The sequence below is a fragment of the Sus scrofa genome, chromosome 7 (assembly GCF_054392235.1).
Source record: "Sus scrofa isolate SSC_HxYL_T2T_F1_AM1 chromosome 7, Sscrofa_HxYL_maternal_Yorkshire_Landrace_v2.0, whole genome shotgun sequence".
Classification (NCBI taxonomy): Eukaryota; Metazoa; Chordata; class Mammalia; order Artiodactyla; family Suidae; genus Sus; species Sus scrofa.
Window position 1 is genome coordinate 94,165,952 of NC_139389.1, and position 15,261 is coordinate 94,181,212.

General features: G+C 41.6%; 2 long non-coding RNA genes across 30 annotated transcripts in view; one reads left to right on the forward strand and one right to left on the reverse strand.

Annotated features, from left to right (window-relative positions):
• LOC102160410 (uncharacterized) overlaps window positions 1-15,261 on the forward strand; it is a 164,867-nt gene that overhangs the window by 29,781 nt on the left and 119,825 nt on the right. For 8 of the 29 annotated variants that reach the window (XR_014809264.1, XR_014809280.1, XR_014809273.1 and 5 more), the window contains 3 exons: window positions 9,478-9,699; window positions 10,067-10,161; window positions 11,036-11,218. This is a non-coding gene — a long non-coding RNA (uncharacterized LOC102160410). Of the gene's footprint in view, window positions 1-4,415; window positions 4,476-8,502; window positions 8,603-9,477; window positions 9,700-9,839; window positions 9,948-10,066; window positions 10,162-11,035; window positions 14,443-15,261 lie in introns of those variants that run through there. The other 21 variants (XR_014809275.1, XR_014809283.1, XR_014809292.1 and 18 more) reach the window with 7 other exon arrangements.
• LOC146401780 (uncharacterized) overlaps window positions 1-15,261 on the reverse strand; it is a 300,118-nt gene that overhangs the window by 4,826 nt on the left and 280,031 nt on the right. The window lies entirely within an intron of this gene.

Below are 15,261 nucleotides of genomic sequence, written 5' to 3' on the forward strand. Positions count from 1 at the left end.
TATGTTATGGGAACTACTGCTGTATTTTAAATTTTTTATTTGTTGTCTTTCTGTCCCCATCACTCTTTTTGCCACAATCCTCCTTTTTTATTATCACAATTTAAGGATATGCTTTCATAGCCAGTAATGCAAGTCTTTTTTCTCATTACAATTATTTTTCTGGGTTATGCCTCCCTATTTGTTACCGCATAAGAACTCAAGTTCAAAATGTAAGGGAAGGAGTTCCGTCGTGGCACAGTGGAAATGAATCTGACTAGAAACCATGAGGCTGTGGGTTCCATCCCTGGTCTCCCTCAGTGGGTTAAGGATCTGGTGTTGCCGTGAGCTGTGCTGTAGGTCACAGACACAGCTCGGATCCTGTGTTGCTGTGGCTGTGGTGTAGGCTGGCAGCTGTAGCTCTGATTCGACCCCTGGCCTGGGAACTTCCATATCTGGTGGGTGCAGCCCTATGAAAGCAAAAAATAAAATAAAATAAAAAAAACAAAATGTAAGAGAAGACAATTGATAGGTTAGTGTGTGAGGATCTGGGCTTTAATATTGAGTTTTCTCATTTAGAAGTCAAGCCTGCCTTCTCTTTCATCTTTTCACATGAACTTCTGCTACAGTCCTAGTTTCTTCATGTAGTTTCTCAGTGTGCGTACTCTCAAATTTATTCACTGCTACTGTGAATACAGTTTCTCTGTTAAATCTTAAAATTGCCGAGAAAAGTTATCTACTGATGCGTTTTATTTGGTATTTTCCTACTTTACTGCTTTCCTATTCAAATAGTTTGCCAATTGATTCTTTTACGCCATCTAAGTAAATGTTATCATCTGCAGTAATGATCATTTTGTCCCCTTCCTTCGAATTATGTAATTTCTTCATTTGCCCTATATTATTACAAAAGCGCAAACTTCCGAATTATTGAAAATATTCTTTATTCTGAACACCTCCGGGATTTCACTCCTAAGCATCATGGCCTGAATGCAATGTATTTTTGAAGTGCTCTGGCTTTGAGAATGTGTTTATGGCTTCAAATTTCAATCTCCTTCCCTGAAACCTTCTGTTCACTGGTCCCTTTGTATATCTCCTAGCCCGCTCTGCCTGGCACTGAGCAAGTCTTTCCTTTTTGTACACAGGAGTATTCTATACATACAATCCCATATCTTACCTCCTGATGCTTCTTTTCTAGTCTAAACACCCACATTTCACTGTGGGAGAGCTCCCCCTCAGGTCTCAGACCAACACTTTACATCCGAACCACTATCGTTGTATTCAGCTGTCCCATGAAACTACCAGGCTGTTTTCTGCCAACTTAAAAGTTAGAGTCTTGTGTAATATATATACATATTTAAGTTTGCATTTTAAGAAAATGCTAAACTATTTTCTCACATAGAAATTATCATTTCATTTGAATTTGCTGACTTTTTGCCAGTGAGAAGTAAAAATAACCTGGGATTTTGCATATGCCATGCAAAAAGGAGAGGCTCCATGGGTTCGAACAATATATGAAAATAGAGTGAGGAAAAGAATAACAGTCAGCAATTGAGCCGGGGTTGCCTATGGGGAGGGAGAAGTGCGAGTGCCTGCAAGGTGGGAACTGGAACTAGTCTCTGGATCACCCTGAACCTCCATGTCTTCAACACTAATTGAGGATCACTACGTGCTTTGCAGGCATCATAGAAGAACGAGTGACAACATGTGTAAGGCATCTTGGAGGACACTGGGCACCTGGCGGGCCCTTACTTAGCTCCTGGCTAGGTTTTAAGGCAGGGATGTGGGCCATGTTATACACAACAAACTGGAAAGAAAAGCTCTTTCTCTACTATAAATTTCTGTAAAGAGTGAACCACAAGCATGCTCAAGGATTTTAGGATTTAACCAACAGGCAGTGCTGTACCGGGATGTAGTTCTTAAGTCGCACCCCTCCAACCTCCCAAGATGGTGGAAATTCTTAGTTCTCTTTTTTTCTCCTCTGACATGGCTTTGGCAGGGAATACCAACCATCACTGGAACTGACTGTTCGTCCCGCCCTGATGGAGCATGAGCCCCAAATGTTTAGATTTCCACTTCCTCCGAGGGAGACTGGAAGGGCTCCTCATTTTGATAATACAGCAGATAGTCCTTGTGTCCATATGACTGTCATTTAAGGACGTCTGTGTCAGCAGGCCTTCATTTTTCCTATTTGTTAGCCTGGAAAACACCCTTATTAGTAACAAACATAGGTCTTACTAAGGCAGTGTGAAAATTCCCTTCTATGTTTCCCCAAATGAAGCTAGAGATCTGATTTTTTTTTTAACATGGTGGGAGGTTTCTGTATTATTATTGTTTAAAATCAATTTCCTTTACTCCATATTCTTTTCCTGTTGTTTATTTTATCTGTCCTGCTCTCCCAGAGGGGCAGAATTAAGGCCCCCATTTGGTTTTTATTAGTGTAATCAGTTAATAGCTGTTCTATAATGCTTTACTTATTGTGTTAATTTTCTGTACTTATGTCCAGAGGCAGCTTCCTGGAGGACCACATTTAAAAAAATAGAAGATCTAACTTAACTTCATCTTTAATGGGTCCAGCAACCATTTATAGTTTCAGCTAAGATTACTGAATACTATTGATTTATAAGGTCATTGAAAATATATATAAACTGCAGCTACTATTTTAACTATATCAACGGGAAGCCTAAAAAGTCCTTTAGCCTGGTAAAGGTACAAACACTAACCCCAGGGTCTCAGTGGACATTGGCTTATCACTCCTCTTCTCTGGGTTTGTCTTGAATGTTGGAGGTATGAGTGTTCACTGTTCCCACGCATACTGTGGCAGTCACTGCAAGCTAAACTCTGGGTCTCAGGGACCACTCTTCAATTACTGTTGGGGGCTTTAAAGGGAATGTACCTTACATGGACTTTAGTATTCGTGGCACCAGTTTTCAAATTAAAACAGAGTTTCAAAGTACAGCACAGGGACAAACTAACTTACCTGAAGGGATACAAAGGAGCTATTTGTGATCTATATGATAGGCTGGGTCCCTACGTTAAGTTTCATTCTGAATGAGATGGATGTACTGAAGGAAAGAGCATGGTGCAGGGATTAGTACTGTGGGTTCTGGACCTCCCTCTAATGTGAATCAGCTCTTGAGACGTATAGGGACCTCCTTTTCCTCTTCTGTAAAACAAAAGTTGGGATGAGGGTATTCTCATTGTGGCTCTGTTGTAATGAACCCGAGTAGGATCCATGAGGATTCGGGTTCAATCCCTGGCCTTGCCTTAAGGATCTGGTGTTGCCATGAGTTGTGGTGTAAGTCGCAGACACAGCTCAGACCCTGCATTGCTGTGACTGTGGCTGTGGCTGTGGCGGCAGCTGCAGCTCCAGTTTGAACCTTAGCCTGGGAACCTCCATAGGAAGTTGGGATGAAAGTTCTAAGTTTCCTCTTTTTGTTCAACAATCCCTCTGTGCATCAACTTGGGCAGGATGAATCATCAGCATGTGTTTGAATCCGGATTAGAATGCTTCTCTTTCACTGTTGTGTCTCTGGAGATGGGCAGGCACTTGGCACAAAACCGGAGCCCATCCATGCTTTTCTAATTAGTTTTTATTGTGAAGCCTAAGTAAAATTCTACTTAAGGAAGTGATTCCCATAGTACCAAGGCCATGAGTGGCAGCCTGGATGGAAGTCATCAGGGTCAGCTGTTTATTTGTCAAATAAAAGCTTTGGAGATGAATCAGCGAAGTAGTTTCTAACTAAGAAAGTCAGAATTGCCTGCCATGTTAAGCAAATGGGAGGGTTTGGAGGTGGCCCAACATCCAGTGCTCCCAGCAGTCAGGGCACGTTACTCAGGATCAGCTCCCTGAGAAGCCATGCAGGAGCTTGCTCTGGGGAAGGGCTGAGAGGGAGAGGATGGGGAGTTCCCAGTGTGGCTCAGAGGGTTAAGAACACGGCATAGTGTCCATGAGGATGTGGTTTTGATCCCTGGTCTCACTCAGTGGATGAAGGATCCTGCATTGCTGCAAGCGTTGCTGTGCCTGTGGCGTAGGCTCCAATTTGACACCTAGCGCAGGAACTTCCATATGCTGCAGATGTGGCATAACAAGGAAAAAAAAAAAAAAAAAAGAGAAAGAGAGGATGAAAAAGGGATCTGTGTGCTAAAGGTTGACTGGGAGTTCTGTGAAAAGAAGGAAATGAGACCTCCCATGATTGGCTGCTTTTGAGCTACAGAATCTATCACATGCTTTTTTTTTTTGACTACACCCACTCTATGTGACAGTTTCAGGCCAAGAGATGGAAACTGCATTACCACAGTGACCTGAAGCACAGCTGGGACAACACCGAATCCCTAACCTGCTAGGCCACCAGGGAACTCCCTGAAATGCTGTTTTTACCTCAGTGCAATGCCTGGCTCTTCATACTGTGTGCCACCTGTTTTGTCTGTTTCTGTACTAGGTGGTGGTGATGCTCAAGAACTTTCCTTGCAGGCAGTGCCATCAAAGAGTGCAACGGAAGGTGAGCCAGCACAGTCAAAGCCTATTTAAAAGGAAGAGGGGAAAAGCCCTTATACATTTCAATGGAAGTACTTGAAGGCATTTCAAGTAGGAGTCTGAAAAATAATTACAAAGTTTAAAAAGAAGGAATCTTAACTTTGATATGATTTTCTTCTGTAAAGCAATTAGATACATAATTTTTCAAGTGCTAAACTGCAAATGTTAATGTCTGGACCCAAATGCTTTCATTTGTGTCTTGGGACTTCTATAATTCCCTCCCCAAAGTTAAAAAAAATTATCGAGGTGATTTTCCAGAGGCATTAATACATAAAGCATTTGCTGGTCACTTATAAAAATGACAGCCTCATAAAATAGCTAGATTCAAATTGTGCAAAAGTCCAGTTAATAGCATTGAGCTAAGACATTTGTAAACGTGATTCGATGGAGAAAAACTGCCAAGATGCAACTGGAATTTTCCCTTCCAATTGCTCTTGGGGATTTTAATGGGAATGTGCCCTACAGGGACTTTAGTATTCTTGGGAGTAGTTCTCAAATTAAAAGGGAGCTTCAAAGCAGAACGTAGGCTCTGACTTACCTGAAGAATCACAATGGAGATGTGTACGAAAAAAGAAATGTGACCCCCACATAGACTGACCCCTGATGTTAGGTTGCTTTTCTGTGTAAGTCCTTAAATCCAAAATTATTCATAGATAGTATATATAAATGCTAGACTGTCAGTTCCTTGATAGCAGATAGTAGGTATTTTTCTTTTTTGCGCTCAGCATGTAGTACTTAGCACATACTATATTTCCATTAAATGTGAAATAGTGGAAGAAAAGTTCTTTGTTAATTAAAAAACATGTGGCCTATATTCTCCCCAGTAACTGGTTGGATTGACCACTTGTGTACCAACTAGGAAGCCTAGCACAGGCGGCCTATAGGGTGACTTGAGCCAGTGCTTGTCTAACCTTTAGAAACTGAGAAACTTCAACTTAACATAACAATATGGATTTCAGGATTCTTTTGAAAAGATCTGAAGATGTAGCACCATTTGGGCCGCAGCTGCAGCAGCTGCTCGTAGTGACAAGTATCGGGAGCCCAGGAGCAACTACCCCCATTACCCAGAGTTCCTTCCCACTCGCCCCCATTCTCTTGCATATGGCTCCAGGCCGAGGTCACTTTCTTATTTACCAGCTTGGTCCAGGGGATAGGCTGTCAGATGAGGAAAGAGTATCTGGTCTAAGTTATATCAATGTTAGACTTGAATGAGAATGAATTAGAGATCTGAGGGTGAGCCTGTTTCCTCCTGGTCCACAGAGAGGAAAGGCAAGACTCTAAGGCTTAGAGGGAATCTTCAGTGTGTAGGTTCCTACGATGTGGCTGTGCTCCAGGGGAACGGAGCAGAATTGAAGCTCTCCAAAACCCTAATGATATCAGGCAGGAACCCATCAAGGGAGTTGTTCAGGTTTGTCAGAGCACATTAAAACGTATTTTCATACTCTCACATCATCAAAAAGGGCACGGCAGCCCATCTGTCTATACCTTCCTTTCTGTTACGATATTTGTGCAGGAACTTTTCAAAATTATGTCGCTTTCCATACTCTCTTGTGGGGACTCAAAAGGGAGAGCAAGTCAGAATAACGCACACTGGTGAAATTTCAATAATTGAAATCATTGTTGCTTCAGACACCATTGCTTTAATCAGCCCTATCATAAATCAATGCTTTTCACAAGTGGAGGTTTAAAATAAAGTGCCGTTAAAAAAACTGGGCGTCTTAAAAGGTATGATGCCATCAAGAATCTCCGGAAAATGGCCTAAAAAGTGGTTTCTGAATGGATGCACTGGTTCTAGCATTTTATCTTCCACTTAATTAAAAAAAAAATATTACCTGGTCCTTTCTTAGAAATTACATATTGGAGGTCTATAATGGCCAAGCCTTTAACCCATTAAAAAAATTTACTCCTAGGAACAGTTAATATTTGACATTTAATTGCTTTTTCTTGTTGGAGAGGAAAATCTGTTTCTTTCCTTCCTTTCTTGATTGACTTTTCAAAAATCACCTTGTGAGCTATAAAGATGGAGAGAAGTAATTGATTTTCAAAAACTCAAGTGCATGCACACATATTCGCATATGCGTGTGTGTGTGTGTGTGTGTGTGTGTGTGTGTACATAAAATTCTCCCATGTCCTGGGAGCTGGTGCTTTCTCATGTAACTCTGCAGGGTGGTTAGTATCTCCATTTCACAGAATAGCAGCAGTGACCCAGAGAGGTTCATTGCTTTCAAAAGGTCCTACAGGTAGTAGTGATGGGAGGCCTCGTCTTTATCCCTTCTACCTTGTTGCCTCCCTTCAGGTGTGCTTCATACCCAGGTGTGCAGACATCCATGGAGCTAGGACAGAACATCATGCCAACGGTCTCCATCTTTGGAGTAACGAACCCTTTTAGCCTGTTTAACTAGCACCAGATTCTGGAATTTAACAAATAATGCTATGCCATCCACACATGTTGAAAGAGCCCACTTGTAATTTGTGTCTTTTATGTGAACACTCCATTGTAACTGAACGGGGAGAAACAGTTAAAATAGGCTTAGCAGTGTTAGTGTCTTTTTATTTTTTTAAAATGTTCTTTTATTTTAGGGGCAGCACCTGGGCATGTGGAAGTTCCCTGGCTAGGGGTAGTCAGAGCTGCAGCTGCCAGCCTATGCCACAGCCACAGCAACACAGGATCTGAGCTGTGTCTGCGACCTACACCCCAGCTCATGACAAAGCAGGATCCTTAACCCACTGATCAAAGTCAGGGATCGAACCCACATCCTCCTGGATACTGGTCAGGTTTTCTATCGCTAGCCACAATGGGAACTCCTTTTTTTTTTTTTGTTTTTGTTTTTAAGGGATGCTTCCGTGACATATGGAAGTTCCTGGGCTGGAGGTGGAATCAAGCAACGCTGGCTCTTCCTTAACCCACCGAGTGAGGTCAGGGATTAAACATGCATCCTCATGGATACTAGTTGGGTTCTTAATCCATAGAGCCACAATAGGAACTCCAGTGAGAGCATCTTAAAAGAGACTTCTCATTGTAGAATTTGGTGTGGATGAACAGGGAAGTTACATGTTTTCTTATTACAACAATGCCTACAAATATTTCAAATGAAATTTTGGGGTTCCTTAGGACTTGTTTAAAGAAAAAGAGGCAGCCAGTAGGACATTGATGTGGAAAGGGTAGGAAAAAGTCTCTATTTGGAAACCTTGAGTTAGAAATTTCCATTTCAACATTGTTAGTCCCTCACCTTTCATATGTAGTAAATTCACCACCAAGGGCCAAAGTAATCTTTTTCTTTCTTTTCTTTTTTCTTTTTTTTTCTCTCTTCCCACAAAACCAGCTATTATTTAGATCTCTTTAAAGCTGCACAAACCAACTGTTCTTCCTCAGATTATCCCTTTCAGAGCTCAGGTGATATGCCTCATTGGGTTACACCTTCCATGTTTTGTGGTCAGCTGTGGATTGGGCCATTCTACATTATTCCACCTTGCAAGAAAATATTTATATAATAGCCTCACCAGGTCCCATGTCCTCTGGGAATGTTCCTCTATGCAGGGTCTTCACACCAATGGCAGGCAGTTGAATCCCTGTCCTTTGTGGGACCACTGGACATCTGCTCCTTTCCCTTTGTGACTTCACTCAGCCAGAAAACTACAAGGTGTGTGATTGTAGGATGAGAAGTTTCTGAGAGGTTGAGTACAAAACTTAGAGAAAGTTCTTAGAAACTGGCTGATGTTGAAGGAATGGAAATTTGCACTATTCACAGAATTTTTTCCCCCCAGATCAGGAAACACAACAGCTTACTTGTCTAGAGTCTTTTCATTATGTAGATTTTTAAAAATTCCTTGTCAATAGTAATGCTCATTGGTCCCCAAAGAGCAGTGAAATTGAGAATCATATAGCTGTGTTGGGGCACATTGGCAAAACACTTCCAGAAACTCACTTGACTATGTGTATCAAGCCATGTGATTTTTTTTTATAACCCTTGACCAAATAATTTTATTTCTAGGAATGCATTCTTGGTTTCAAAAAGATAATGCTCGAAGATGTTCATTAAACTTCTACTTATGATAATTAGAACTTAGTATAAGCTTAAAAATATGGGAAATGTAAGTATAAAGTATTTTCTTGATATTTATTTTTATGCATCTGATGTAATCATATTGAAATAGGATATGTAGTTTTAGTGTTACAAATACCTAGGCAAAATATGCACAATCATAATAACAGATAAAATTTATCTTCTTAATATATGATAGGAAATATATGCTGTATAGTCATGTCTCCTTTAGTCTGCTCACCAGATTAAGCCAAATTTATTATATTTCCATTTTACAGATGAGGAAAGAGAGTCATAGGAATTCGTTTATCTGAAGTAACACTGCTGGGGTGAAATTTGAACCCCATCCTAGTTGACCACAGGGCTTACACACTTACATGAAATTCCTCATACTGTGTGGTTAATTTTGAGTAAGAATCAAGCATCAATCACCAAAAAAAAAAAAAAGAAAAAAAAAAAAACAAAAAGGAAGAGAAAAGCACCCCAAACCCAAACAACCCAATACCAATAAACAAACATCTGACAAGCTCTGTCTACTCTTGTGATAGTCACATGAAAAGGTAAATAGGAAAGCTTAAACCAAGAGAAAATAGACAAACTTGAAAAGATTAATATTCCACCAGGTAATAAAATGACAGGTAGTTATTTGAAGCAATATTTAATGTCATTCCTCTGGGTGGGAATTAGATCCTATATGTTTTATTTTCTACTAAGAGAATCTAAGTAATACTCTTCTGCCAAATAAGAAAGCAAATCTTAGTAGAGCAGTTCTTGAAGGTAGATGGAAAAGATTCTGTACAGAGTCACTTAAGAATTTTCTTGCGGACTGGGTCCTAGACCAGTGATTCTTAACATATTTTGTTTGAGAACATATTTGAAAATACCAATGTCAATTATGATCTCTCTCTGTTTCTCTCTTTCCAGAAAAAAATCATGTAGTTGTTTCTCAGTGTCCATCTGGGATTGGTTCCCAGACCTCTGAGGATGCCAAAGTCTGAGGATGCTCAAGTCCCTTACATAAAATGATGTAGTACAGATGGCCTTCCATAGACGTGGGTTCTGCATCCACAGACCCATCTAAAGGCAGATCATCTTTGGGCTGGCTGAACACGCAGGTGAGGAATCCACAGGTGATTCTCTCTGCAGGTGAGTGCCAAGCACATAAACATTTATACAACATTTTGTTGTATATCTATTAATTTCATTCAGGGATCTCTGAAATCGTTTAGGTTCACTGTTGGTTTGAGGATTTAAATTAAAATTCCCCTTTCTGTTTTGGCTTGCAGAATGTCCTTTGTCCCAGAGTTTGGGGGATATTTTTTTCTTAAGTGGTTTAAACACTGATACACTTTCTTCAGAGTCTTGGCTACATCTAGATAACTAAGGTTTCTCAAGTAAGTTAGTGTAAGGAATAATTTAGTTTCAATGTTTTCTTTAATATGATCACATGTTATTATCAACACTTGTATTCTGATGCATGGCTAACAACTGCCTTTGGTTTTTCCCATGTTAGGATGAAGACAAAAATGGAGGATTGTACACTACTGAGAATCTAAGGAAGTATCTGGCAATGTAACTGACTCTATCACAAGAGAAAAACTTCAAAATGTGAGTGAACAGCATTATGAACAGCTTCTTTACCACACCTGCAGAAATATACTTTCATTAAACAGATGAACTGAGTGCATGTTCATAAGGCATAGTGTCAGATGCATGTGAAACATGGGTAGACGATACCCATATCTAAGATTCTCCCAGGATTCCAAAGTTTTGAGGTTTGGAAGCATACTGGCAGCCTCCTAGTGCAGTTGGCTATGCTGCAAATAAAATTATAGTGAGAGCATGATTTCATTCTTTGAACATGTCCTTTTTTAAAAAATTAAATTAAAAAAAATTATGGCCACACTCATGGCATATGGAAGTTCCCAGGATAGGGACTGAATCTTTGCCTCAGCTGCAACCTATACTGCAGCTGCAGCAGTGCCAGATCCTTTAACCCACTGCACTGGGATGGGGATCAAACCCCTGCCTCCACAGTGACCTGAGCAACTGCAGCTGGATTCTTTTTTTCTTTTTCTTTTTAGGGATGTACCTGAGGCATATGGAGGTTTCCAGGGAAGGGTTTGAATCAGAGCTGCAGCCGCCAACCTACGCCACAGCCACAGCAATGCAGGATCAGAGCTGCATCTTTGACCTACACTGCAGCGTGCCCAATGCTGGATCCTTAACCCAGTGAACAAGGGCAGGGATTGAACCCACATCCTCATGGATACTAGACAGGTTAACTTGCTGAGTCACGATGGCAATTCCTGCAGTCGGATTCTTAACCCACTCTGCCACAGTAGGAACTCCCCATTCTCTGAGTATTTTCATCATCAGGAAGAAGAAAATGATTTTTACCCTTCTGGTTTTCTGAAATTGAAAATTTTTCAGGTACAAATTCCCCCAAAGTTTATGTGTGTTCTCTATCCCTTCTATTTAGGATTGGGCAACAAGAAGACAGAAATAACCATGTTGAGGTCATTGGTCCGACTTCTCCAGAAATTTCCCCTGGGCAGTGGTCTCTACCTCTGTTACAGAAGACTGCAAAAATACCAGCCATTGTGCATCTGGCCAATTATGCAATGCTCTATCACAAGGGGAAATTCCTTCCTCACCCCAGCTGGTGAGCAGTTATGCCCTGGAGCCCAGGACGGACATGCCTTGTAACTTTTTAACCTAGTTAGTGTAACTGCCAATATTATTCCTATTCATATAAATGTCTAATCCTTTCTTGAATCTTGCTAGACTATTTGCCTCAATAATAGCCTGCGGCAGTGAATTCCACAGGTAGATTATACGCTGTTTTAAAAAAGTATTTCCTTTTATTCATTTTAAATTTGTTACCTTTTAATGTCACAAGATGGCCCTTGTTCTTGCATTAAGTGGCACAAGGTATAGGCATTTCAAATTGAGCTTTCATTCTTCCAAGCACTTTCTTTGCCATTATTAAAGCTCCATCTTCTTCATATGTTTTCTGTTTTGGATCTTGATTAAATGGAATGATTTATGCATACAACCTCATATTGCTTAGGACACATACTAGGCACTGGAGAAAGCTCTCTGTTATGTTCAGTGTCATTTATTAGACAGATATTTATTGAGCTCCCATCATGTGCAGGACCTTCTTCTAAGTATTGGAGGGCCAGCTTTGAATGAGAGAGGGTCCTTGCTCTGAAGGACCTCATTTTCTAGAGAGAGAAGACAAGCAATAAAATAGTGAATAAAGATACGAATCACATGGTATCAGAGGTCTTAAGTGTTATGAAAAAACTAGACAACTATCACTAGGAAAGTGTGCCTGGGGCCATTTTTGACGGCCTGTCAGGGGTTGCCCTCGGCAAAGGGGACAGTTGAGACTGATCATCAGGGAGTCATGCATGTGACATCCCCAGAAAGGTGAACTCCAGTTTCCAGGACAATGCCCGGTGCTAATTGAGACTCAGGCGTTGTTGAGTGAATGAATGAATCAAGGCTAAGAAGGGAAATCTTAGCTACAGAAATCATCAGTAAGTGATTCAGGACCCATGGGGAACATGTCTTGAATACTTGTGTTCTGTAACTCCAAGGACTATTGGAGCAGAAGAAATAGAGGATTCAGGTAGTTAGACTTAGGTTTCAAGACCTTCCATGTCCCTAAATACCCAGCTGCATGACCTTGGGCAAGTCACCAGATTTCTCTCATGCAAAGTATTCTCAGTCATAAAAATGGGAATAGAACTTCCTTCCTTCATGGGATTTGGAGGACAGATGGTAAATTAAATGGCTGTTCTTTATAAACTGCCAAACAGTGGAGGCATGTTGGTCATTCTTACAGGAATCCATCCATCCCAGCATTCTGGTCTCTCTGCTTGCCTTTCACTCTTTTCCTCTCCCCAGTTGCATTCTTACCTCTGCCTAAAGCTCATCTCTGGCATCTGTGGTACTTTGCGTTCTGCCCCCTGAGGTGGCTTAAGTGGGGAGGGGAGATGGTGGTGTTACCTTTCTGAAATTGTTGTCTATTTCTCAAGGACTCGAAAGATAGAATCAGATGGAGCAGTTGTTGGAACAGGGGACTGGAGGTGAATTTCCAATAATGATTGTTTTTATTTTGTTTACTGCTTAATCTTGTGGGGTCAGATTAACCAAAATTTTGTGTATAAAGACAGAGACCTTGCCTGAATTTCTGAGGACATTCTACTTCAGAGATGGAGACTTTGGTCAAAATGATCTGATTGCCTATCTGTAGCTCCCTTTTGTGTTTCGGCATGATAGGCAGATACCTTTTGCTCATACATCCTCTTGTTATTCTTTCTATGAGCCCCTTCCTTCAGTCTCCCCACCTCCATTAAGGCATGTGGAGTAGAAGCGTATGCAGCTCTGCATAATAATGTATTATAAAGGCATTTCAAGGAATAAATGATTAGAATTGTTTACATGCATGTTTCAAATTTACTGGCAAATTGTTCAGGCCTCGGTTTTATGATGTAGCTGCCAGCTAGGTTCCTTCTGGGTAAAACTCTGAAATAGGAGAAGTTTCCCTTTGGTAACCCTCACCAACACTTCCTTTGCCTTGTTCCTCTCCTTTCAACACCTCTTTCCTTTCCCGCCCCCACATAACTCCGTGGAGCTGTCAGGCCTTTTACACCTTAATGTGAAGATACTTCATGGGGCCCTGCCCCCACCCAGACCTGGGGGTGGGCAGTGAAAGTGAGGTATGCAAAGGAATAAATCTTCAATGGTATAATTTTAGACCCAGTGGCAACTGGGAAGCGTGGCTATTTTGAGCTGTGGGGCTTTCTCCTTGACCTGAGATGATATTACTTTGCCTGCTGCTGGTGTGCTGGGCCAACCCTGCACGCGGTCCTTTTAGCAATGTGCCTTTGCTGTTCTTGGGGGTTGCTTCTTTCTTTCTCTGCTGAGCAGCTCCATGCTACTCCAGAATTCTGGGCCTTGTGCAAGAGCATGACTGTCAAGGTGCACTCACCTATGTTTGTCGCAGGTGATGTTTCAACATGAGTCCTGCTGGCCAACACCAACCGCCCCCCTCCGGGGGGGGGGTGGACAGCACAGGTAGAATGCAGGCCCTTCCAAATAGGGGATGGGGGAATTTTCTGGTCTAGTTTTTGCTTATTCTTCCACCTCCATGCTTTATCAGCTGCTCAGTGACTATTTAGTACATCATTTCCTTTCTGAGCAAGGTGAGCCTTGCTGGTCTCCAGGCGACAGCATCTGAGCATCTCCCCTATGAGACATCCCTTGAAGCTTCACTGAGCATCCTCACAGCTATCCTGACCACCTGGCTTGCTCCTCCCCTCAAGCCCTGATGCCAATGCTGCCTGTGGACCCCACTGTACTCCCTGGGGAATTAAGTCAGGACACCTGCAGTGGATAGGTGGGGCAGATGCAACACGATTAGAAGGTGGCCAAAATGACAGTGCTTTCCAGATGTGGGTAAGTTTATACCCAAGGTCATCACTGGTAGAGTATCTTGTTCTTAATTTTTACAACCTAAAAAGTATGCACAAGACTCAAAAATCATTCAAGAAGGAGGAGTACGGTCAATAAAGAATAGGAAAGTGGAAACATTTTTTTTCTTTTTTAAGTAAAAGAGTTTGAGCTCTTTTACACCCAAAGAGAGAGAGAGAGAAAAAAAAAGGCCTTTTTAGGTACAGAGAGAGCTCTGGCTCTCTAGATGGCAGCTCTCTCTTCTATAGGGGAAAATTCTGGATTTGCAGAGAGAGAGATAGAGAAAGAGAAAGAGAAAGAGAGAGAGAGAGAGAAGGAGAGAGAGAGAGAGATTGACTATATGAAGAAAGCCTGACTAAGAAACAGAAATAATGGAGAGTAAGACAAAAAGGGAAAGAAAAATCAAAAGACAATGTTGCCTTCCTTTATGTGCTGTTGAATTAAATGTAACAGATATTTATTGAGAAGCAGTTATGTCTGTCGCAGTTATCTATTCCTGTCTGACATTAACTTATGTAAAACCATGATTGCTTTATTATTATCCATCATGGTTCTGAGCACTGGCAGGGTGGTTCTCGAGCAGCCTTTAATGAGGATGAGGTATGATGGTAGGAGAGGCTGCAGTGAACTTCCTCACTCACACGTGTGATGGTTGATGCTTCCTTGGTGCAATTTCAGCTGAGACCATTGGCTGGAATGCCTGGCCATTCCATGTGGCCTGAGCTTCCTCACAGAATCTCATCCTTGTGCTACTTTTCTGGCCATTCGGGGCTCCAAAGTTGCATGACCCAAAGGGACAAGGCAAAGGCTGAAGCATCCCTTTTGTCCTAACTGAGGCACATACCTGATGGTCCACCAGTTACTGAGGTCAGCTCAGACCAAGGGAAGAGCACATTGGTCCCGCCTCTGGATTTGAGGAGTAGAAAACTTGTGGACACATCTTAAAGCCGCTAATGTGCAATTACCATGTTCCCAACCTCCCAATCTTCAGGAGCTTCCTGACTAGTTGGAGCTATAAAAATAAATCAAGTCATTCGTGAGATCTAATGAAGCATTTATTGTCCAGAAGAGCAAGGGGCTAGGGGAACAGATACCAAGTGAACATAAGATGAACATGTGCCTACAGAGAGGCCATAGGCAGAGTGTGGTTGGAAAGACTCATGGCAGCTTGTTGTTTGGGTTCCATTGAAGGCAAGTAAGATGGCAGTGGATGGGTAACAT